Source organism: Triticum aestivum, chromosome 3B (genome assembly GCF_018294505.1).
Source record: "Triticum aestivum cultivar Chinese Spring chromosome 3B, IWGSC CS RefSeq v2.1, whole genome shotgun sequence".
Lineage (NCBI taxonomy): Eukaryota > Viridiplantae > Streptophyta > Magnoliopsida > Poales > Poaceae > Triticum > Triticum aestivum.
Window position 1 is genome coordinate 733,588,530 of NC_057801.1, and position 9,727 is coordinate 733,598,256.

Below are 9,727 nucleotides of genomic sequence, written 5' to 3' on the forward strand. Positions count from 1 at the left end.
ATTGAGATAAATGGATCTTTTAAGAAGAAGACGGACGTGGATGGTAATGTCACCATCTATGAAGCTCGACTTGTGGCGAAGTGTTTTCCGACAAGTTCAAGGAGTTGACTACGATGAGATTTTCTCACTCGTAGCGATGCTTAAAGTTCGTCGGAATCATGTTAGCATTAGCTGCATTTATGAAATCTGGCAGATGGATGTCAAGACAAGTTTCCTTACTAGTTTTCGTAAGGAAAGGTTGTATGCAATACAATCAGAAAAGTTTTGTCGATCCTAAGGATGCTAAAAGGTATGCTAGCTCCAGCGATCCTTCTAAGGACTGGAGTAAGCATCTCGGAGTTGGAATGTACGCTTTGATGAGATGATCAAAGATTTTGGATTTATACAAAGTTTATGAGAAACTTGTATTTCCAAAGAAGTGAGTGGGAGCACTATAGAATTTCTGATGAGTATATGTTGTTGACATATTGATGATCAGAGATGATGTAGAATTTCTAGAAAGCATATAGGGTTATTTGAAAGGTGTTTTTCAATAGAAAACCTGGATTAAGCTACTTGAACATTGAGCATCAAGATCTATAAGGATAGATCAAAATGCTTAATAATACTTTCAAATGAGCACATACCTTGACATGATCTTGAAGGTGTTCAAGATGGACCAGTCAAAGAAGGAGTTCTTGCCTGAGTTGTAAGGTACGAAGTTAAGACTTAAAGCTCGACCACGGCAGAAAAGAGAGAAAGGACGAATGTCGTCCCCTATGCTTTAGGCGTAGGCTCTACAGTATGCTATGCTGTGTACCGCACCGAAAGTGTGCCTTGCCATGAGTCAGTCAAGGGGTACAAGAGTGATCCATGAATGGATCATAGGACAGCGGTCAAAGTTACCCTTAGTAACTAGTGGACTAAGGAATTTTCTCGATTATGGAGGTGGTAAAAGAGTTCGTCGTAAAGGTTACGACGATGCAAGCTTGACACCTATCCGGATAGCTCTGAGTAGAGAGACCGGATACATATAATGGAGCAATAATTTAGAATAGCTCCAAGTAGAACAGTTGTTTGGAATAGCTCCAAATAGAGCGTGGTAGCTGCATCTAGGAGATGACATGGAGATTTGTAAAGCACACACGGATCTGAAAGGTTCAGACCCATTGACTAAAACCTCTCTCACAAGCAACATGATCAAACATAAAACTCATTGAGTGTTAATCACATAGTGATGTGAACTAGACTACTGACTCTAGTAAACTCTTGGGTATTAGTCACATGGCGATGTGACCTGTGAGTGTTAATCACATGGCGATGTGAACTAGATTATTGACTCTAGTGCAAGTGGGAGACTGTTGGAAATATGCCCTAGAGGCAATAATAAAAGTATTATTATATTTCAATGTTCATGATAAATGTCTTTTATTCATGCTATAACTGTATTATCCGGAAATCGTAATACACGTGTGAATACATAGACCACAATATGTCCCTGGTGAGCCTCTAGTTGACTAGCTCGTTGTGATCAACGGATAGTCATGGTTTCCTGACTATGGACATTGGATGTCGTTGATAACGGGATCACATCATTAGGAGAATGATGTGATGGACAAGACCCGATCCTAAGCCTAGCACAAAAGGTCGTGTAGTTCATTTGCTAGAGCTTTGCCAATGTCAAGTATCTCTTCCTTTGACCATGAGAGCGTGTAACTCCTGGATACCGTAGGAGTGCTTTGGGTGTATCAAACGTCACAACGTAACTGGGTGACTATAAAGGTGCACTACAGGTATCTCCGAAAGTATCTATTGTTTTATGCGGATCGAGACTGGGATTTGTCACTCCGTGTAAACGGAGAGGTATCTCTGGGCCCACTCGGTAGGACATCATCACATGCGCAATGTGACCAAGGAGTTGATCACGGGATGATGTGTTACGGAACGAGTAAAGTGACTTGCCGGTAACGAGATTGAACAAGGTATTGGATACCGACGATCGAATCTCGGGCAAGTAACATACCGATAGACAAAGGGAATTGAATACGGGATTGATTAAGTCCTTGACATCGTGGTTCATCCGATGAGATCATCGTGGAACATGTGGGAGCCATCATGGGTATCCAGATCCCGCTGTTGGTTATTGACCGGAGAACGTCTCGGTCATGTCTACATGTCTCCCGAACCCGTAGGGTCTACACGCTTAAGGTTCGATGACGCTAGGGTTATAAAGGAAGCTTGTATGTGGTTACCGAATGTTGTTCGGAGTCCCGGATGAGATCCCGGACGTCACGAGGAGTTCCGGAATGGTCCAGAGGTAAAGATTTATATATGGGAAGTCCTGTTTTGGTCACCGGAAAAGTTTCGGGCGATATCGGTATTGTACCGGGACCACCGGGAGGGTCCCGGGGTCCACCAAGTGGGGCCACCTGCCCCAGAAGGCTGCGTGGGACAAGTGTGGGAGGGGACCAGCCCCTAGGAGGGCTGGTGCGCCCCCCACAAGGAGTCCAAGGCGCAAGAGAGAGTGGGAGGGGGCAAACCCTAGTCCAGATGGGCCTTAAGGCCCATAGTGGTGCGCCTCCCTCTCCTCTCCCCCCTTGGCCGCCTCCCCTTTGCCATCTAGGGCTGGCCGCACCCCTTGGGGGTGGGAAACCCTAAAGGGGGCGCAGCCCCCCCTTCCCCCTATATATAGATGAGTTTTGGGGCTGCCATACACATGAGTTCTCTCCCTCTTGGTGCAGCCCTACCTCTCTCCCTACTCCTCCTCTCCCATGGTGCTTGGCGAAGCCCTGCGGGATTGCCACGCTCCTCCACCACCACCACGCCATTGTGCTGCTGTTGGATGGAGTCTTCCTCAACCTCTCCCTCTCTCCTTGCTGGATCAAGGCGTGGGAGACGTCACCGGGCTGTACGTGTGTTGAACGCGGAGGTGCCGTGCGTTCGGCACTTGATCATCGGTGATTTGAATCACGACGAGTACGACTCCATCAACCCCGTTCACTTGAACGCTTCCGCTTAGCGATCTACAAGGGTATGTAGATGCACTCTCCTTCTACTCGTAGCTGGTTTCTCCATAGATAGATCTTGGTGACACGTAGGAAAATTTTGAATTTCTGCTACGTTCCCCAACAGATCAATCTATGGAGTAACTAGCAACAAGAGAGAGAGGGGAGTGTATCTTCATACCCTTGAAGATCGCGAGACGGAAGCGTTGCAAGAACGCGGATGAAGGAGTCGTACTCGAAGCGATTCAGATCGCGGTGGATTCCGATCTTAGCGCCGAACAACGGCACCTCCGCGTTCGACACACGTGCAGCCCGGTGACGTCTCCCGCACCTTGATCCAGCAAGGAGGAGAGAGAGGTTGAGGAAGATGGCTCCAACAGCAGCACGACGGTGTGGTGATGATGGAGTGGCAGTTCACCGGCACGGCTTCGCCAAGCTCGCGCGAAGGAGGAGAGGTGTTGGGGAGGGGAGGGGCTGCGCCTTGGATGTGGTGCTGCAGCCCTCCCCTCACCCCTCTATTTATAGGGAGAAGAGGGAAGGGGGCCGACCCCTCTAGATGAGATCTAGAGGGGGGGGGGGATGGCCAAGGGGGAGGGGTCTTGCCCCCCCAAGCAAGGGGGGCGCCCCCCTTAGGGTTCCCCCCCCCCCAAACCTAGGCGCATGGGCCCTAGGGGGGTGGAGCCCAGCCCACTTAAGGGCTGGTTCCCTTCCACCTACAACCCATAAGGACCTCCGGGACAGGTGGCCCCTCCTGGTGGACCCCAGGAACCCCTCCGGTGGTCCCGGTACAATACCGGTATACCCCCAAATATTTCCGGTGACCGTATGACGACTTCCCATATATAAATCTTCACCTCCAGACCATTCCGGAACTCCTCGTGACGTCCGGGATCTCAACCGGACTCCGAACAACATTCGGTAATCACATGCAAATCTTCCTTATAACCCTAGTGTCATCGAACCTTAAGTGTGTAGACCCTACGGGTTCGGGAATCACGCGGACATGACCAAGACAGCTCTCCGGCCAATAACCAACAACGAGATCTGGATACCCATGTTGGCTCCTACATGTTCCACGATGATCTCATCGGATGAACCACGATGTCGAGGATTCAAGTAATCCTGTATACAATTCCCTTTGTCAATCGATACGTTACTTGCCCGAGTTTCGATCGTCCGTATCCCAATACCTCGTTCAATCTCATTACCGGCAAGTCACTTTACTCGTTCCGTAATGCATGATCCCGTGACTAACCACTTAGTCGCATTGAGCCTATTATGATGATGCATTACCGAGTGGGCCCAGAGATAGCTCTCCGTCATACGGAGTGACAAATCCCAGTCTCGATTCGTGCCAACCCAACAGATACTTTCGGAGATACCTGGAGTGCACCTTTATAGTCACCCAGTTACGTTGTGACGTTTGGTACACCCAAAGCACTGCTACGGTATCCGGAAGTTACACAATCTCATGGTCTAAGGAACTGATACTTGACATTAGAAAAGCTTTAGCAAACGAACTACACGATCTTGTGCTATGCTTAGGATTGGGTCTTGTCCATCACATCATTCTCCTAATAATGTGATCCCGTTATCAATGACATCCAATATCCATAGTCAGGAAACCGTAACCATCTGTTGATCAACGAGCTAGTCAACTAGAGGCTCACTAGGGACATGTTGTGGTCTATGTATTCACACATGTATCACAGTTTTCGGTCAATACAATTACAGCATGAATAGTAGACAATTATCATTAACAAGGAAATATAATAATAATCATTTTATTATTGCCTCTAGGGCATATTTCCAACATTACTTTTGTCCATAAAAAGATTCCTTTCTTTTTCGGAAAAACTAATGCCCACACGTGTGGGCAGTTGCACATCGCCCACACGCCTCCAACCCCACTCATTTTGCCACGTATGAACAGGTGGCATCAGCAGAATTTTTTTTGGTTTTCGGCTTAAAAATGTTTTATCTCCTAATTAAAAAGGCGAATTAAAAATCTGTTTTCACCATTAAATCCGTCTCGACGAGATCTTCAAAACTAGACCCCATGTTGATATGTTTCGACGAAATTATTTTTTGCCCAAAAGTTGCTATGATGTTTACACTGTAGTTGTCATAGTGCTTAAACTAAAGTTGCCATGTGGCAATTTTAGTTTGTAGATCATGGCAATTTTAGTTTTTCGATGATGGAAATTGCAGTACTTTGACCATGAAAATATTTTGTTGTATGATCCATGGCAATTTTAAGTGCATGTATCATGACAATTTTTATTTATGATGCATGGCAAGTCTAGTTTCTTAATTCCTCGTTTTATAATATGTCAAAATTTACTTTTAAATGTAGAAGAAAATAGCTGAAACATATCATGGTAACTTCAGAGTAAACATCATGGCAATTAATGTGCAATAGACATGGCAACTTTTAACCCCCAAAAAAATTCGTCAAAATATACTGATACGAGATCTAGTTTCGAAGATCTCGTCGCGAGGGATTTAATGGTGAAAACGGATCTTCAATCGGATTTTTTATTTAAAAGATAAAACATTTTAAAAACAAAAAATCGAAAAATATTTCCACATGCATGCATGCGGTGACATGACGTAGTCTGTGTGCCATAAGGCGTTTGGGCGGGTTTGACTCCCACCATACGTGTGGGCGTTAGCGGTGTCCTTCTTTTTTGAAACCCCCTCCCCCTTGCCGCCGCCGCACGCGTAACTTACCTCCTAAAGACACTCGGACAAGGCCCGGCCAAATTCTCGTCATCCACTAATCAAGGTCAACCCATACTTTAGAGCAACTCCCCCCCAAAACTATCCGCGTGTCCCAATGTGCCGACGTAAATGGACGAGCTACAACAAATTATTCTATTTTAATTTAATATATGACATGATCATTTGACATAATGATGTTATGCCGAGCTATCGAGCAAAAATCGAGCGAGCCAGTATTGAATCAAGATCGGCTCATTTCTCGACCGAGCTACATAAAGTGTTCGTACTCAACTCGTTTCTTTTGGAGTCGAGCCAAAAAGCGAGTCGATCTCGAGCGGATCACGAGCTTCGAGGTTTTCTTGCAGTCATAGTTGGGTGAAAATGGAAGAAACTGACCATTTTCCGAAACTTCAACACAAAAATCAGAAAATATTTTATGAACTGGCCCTTTTGCATAACGCCCAGGACGCCATGCTAGATAGCATGACATAGTGCCCTAGCACGGGGCGTCATGCAAAAAGGGCCTGTTTTTGAATTTTTTTCAGATTGGAGTCATTTTCGGTTGAAACTTTAGAAAAAGGCCGGTGGTTGGAGGTGCCAACATCTGTTCCTCCTTTTTTTTTGATAAGGAGTAAATCCCCCGGCTTTGTGATGGTGAGAGAACTCAGAAGAACAATTATAATTTCCTTTGACGCTTGTGCTAAATCTCAGCACAATTTGATAAGCCTGTATGTTTGTCGTTAATATGCTTGCTCGTGTGTAGCCTGGCTAGGGCTGTTTCTACTACTATTAGATACTCCGTAGATATGAAGTAATATACGCAGATTGAAGGACATGAAGCGAGAACGGGGCAGTAGCCCAATGGTTCGGTTCGCGGTGCTGCACCGAACAGCCAGAGTTCAACTCCTGTCTCCTGGTAATCTCGCTAGGAAAGCCAATTAAATAAAAAAAGTCGTAACATATGTTTTTGTCAGCCCAGAAAATGATTCCTTCATTTTGGAGAAAAAAACCCCGCAATTACTTCCTCGCGTCGCGGGCCGTGGACTCCCTCCCCAGCTGCGCTTCCCCGTAACAATGACCGGACAAATGTCCGAGACGCGGCGATCGAACCATGGTTTCCCGGCTGCTGACACGCGCTGGAAACCACTCGGCTCACAATAGTTTCGTGATTACCTAGTTGGGTGCTGCCTCCTTTAGGCAAATCAATCTGCTTTTTTGGTGTTTTCTGTGTGTGTTTTTCGTTTTTTCTGTTTTCATTGCTTTTTAAATGGTTTTCTTCCTTCCTTACCCGGTTTTCACAGGGTTTGTTGTTTTTCCTTTGTTCTTCTCCATTTTTTCTTTGGTTTTCTTTTTTCCTCTCCATTTTTGCTTGGTTTTCTTTTTTTCTTCTCCATTTCTTTGATTTTCTTTGTTTTTTCTTATGTTTGTTTTCTTTTTCACTCTACATTTTTGTACATGCCAAAAATAATTTTTGTAACAAGTGATCAACATTTTTCGTATACACGTTCAACATTGTCCGAACGTTATTTCAACATTTTTCTAAAAACTTGTTCAACATTTGCATAGTTATTTAAAAAAATCGAATACTTGATTAACATTTTTAATACGCGTTAACATTTTTCATATACTTGTTCAACATTATTTAGTACCTATTCAACATTTTTCAAATACTTGTTCAACATTTTTAATACTTATTCAACATTTTCAAATACTTGTTCAACATTTTTTAAATTCTTGCTATGTGCCTCAAAGCCTCCGCTTTTGCCAGATCCAATGCTCATGAATTCGAAGGCGGTGCCACCCTTCGGCGGCAGATGCAGCCCCGCCAACCCTCTTCCGACATGGTGACTCCAACCAGCGTTGGCTTTCTCATCTTCGTTTGCAGATATGGTGGCTATGGGATTGCTCAGCCTCAGGCCAGGGAGAAATCCCTGCTCGGCTTGCCCATGCTGGTAGCGGCGGCGTCTGCGGATGTCGTTTCCTTCTTGGAGGCGTTGTCAAGGCTCTCGGCTGCGCCCCTCTTCGAGCTCAGGGCAACCCTAGGTCCAGTTTCTCTGGAGCAGATGGCAACGGCGTCGTCCTCCTTCTTAAAGGCGCCATCTTACTCGCTCACGGTGTCCGCGGTTTTGGTGCTCGAGATGTTAGTGCCCTTGTTGGTCCGGCGTTGCCGCTCTTGGTCCGGGCTTGGTAGGTTTAGCTGTGATGTATCCTTTCTTCGGGCCGAGTATCCCTTATCTTTCTACTCCAGACACCATGTTCACATCTGCCTGCGTTCGTCTCATGTGTTGTACCCCTATCTGTACTCATCCCATTTCTTCTATCAATGCAATGATACATTCTTTTTGCGTATTCGCGAAAATATTTTTTCAAATTCTTGCTATGTGCCTAAAAAGTAAGCGGGAAATCAAAGTCAGAGCAGCCCGAAGCAGATGAACATCGGACAATATCACGTCTTCACAACCAGCACTTGCGAACGCAAACGCAAACTTTAGAAACGAGCTGTCAACATGGTTGAGCCGGCTGTTCCCGAATATCTTAACTGGTCCGAGCAACCCGTTGTTTGGAGTCGTGATGATCATCCTCCTCGAGTCGAGAATCCGGGTTGTCTTGTCTTGGTGGTAGCGCCTCAAGTCGGCAGTTATAAACTCACTAAGGTGCTTATGGATGGTGGCAGCAGTATCAACATCCTCTATTATGACACTTTTAAGCAGATGAATCTGTCCGAAAAATAGCTCCAGCCATCTTCCGCGGTGTTTCATGGGATCGTTCCTGGAAAGTTTGCTTACCCTATTGGCAAGATTAAGCTAGAAGTTGTGTTTGGCATTGAGTTCAATTATAGATCAGAGTTCCTGATATTTGAGGTGGTCAAGATCAAAAGCCATATCATGCCATGTTCGGATGGCCAGCTTATGCTCATATTATGGCACGACCTTGTTATGTTTATCTGAAACTCAAGATGCCTGGACCAGGTGGTACCATCACAGTCAATGGTGATAGGAAAATTGCGCTCGAATGTGAGGAATGAGATGTAGCTTATGCCGAATCTGCGTGTGCGGCAGAGGAGTTGAAATTTTATCAAGACAATGTTGATTCGGCAAATATGACATCTCTAAAAAAGCCCACTACCGAGTCAGATCCCCTGCTCAAATTCAAGTCCGCTGAGGATACTAAGCAAGTTGATTTCAACCCTGGTGATTCGTCTGAGCAATTCACCATCGGGGGCAATATGGATCCCAAATAGGAAAGCGCGCTCATTGAGTTCATCCATGAGAAGGACATCTTTGCATGGAAACCTTCTGACATGCCTGGAGTACCGAGAGAACTCGCTGAGCACCACCTCAATGTGGATCCTAAGATGAAACCTGTCCGACAATACCTTCATCATTTTATGAGGAGAGACGCAAGGCCATTGGTGAAGAAGTGGCCCGGCTCCTAGCAGCCGGGTTCATCGTTGAAGTTTTTCATCCCGTGTAGTTGGCTGACCCAGTGCTTGTTCTGCAGAAAAACGATACTTGGCGGATGTGTGTTGTCACCTCTCGCCGATTACCCCCACCTATATCTGCATGTATGACCTGCCATTGAGAGTGCCTAGAGACCAGAGATAGAAGCCGTGGGGAATATGTCAGTGAAGTAGTACATAGCGCCCCAGATATCGATGCCTTTAGAGGAAGCCCAAATCAGCAAGACGTCCAATATCCCTAGATCCATCATCGGGGATACCACATGCAAACAGGACAATGCCTTCAAAACAGAGAATGATGCAATGCCGTTGTCTGGTCCGAAGGACCAGACCCAGGGTTTCCCCCAGTGGTCGAAGGGGGGCATAAATAAATGCCATGGCAATGCCTCTAAGAAGGGGACGACACTCATGAGCATCGCCGCTACCAGCATTGGCAAGTTGAGTAGGGATTTCTCCCTGTCCTGAGTCCAAGCAATCTCATAGCCATCGGAACAAGATCCAGAGACAAGAAAATCAAGTCATTAGTCATAACCGCCACCACAAGAAGGGGAGTTGCACT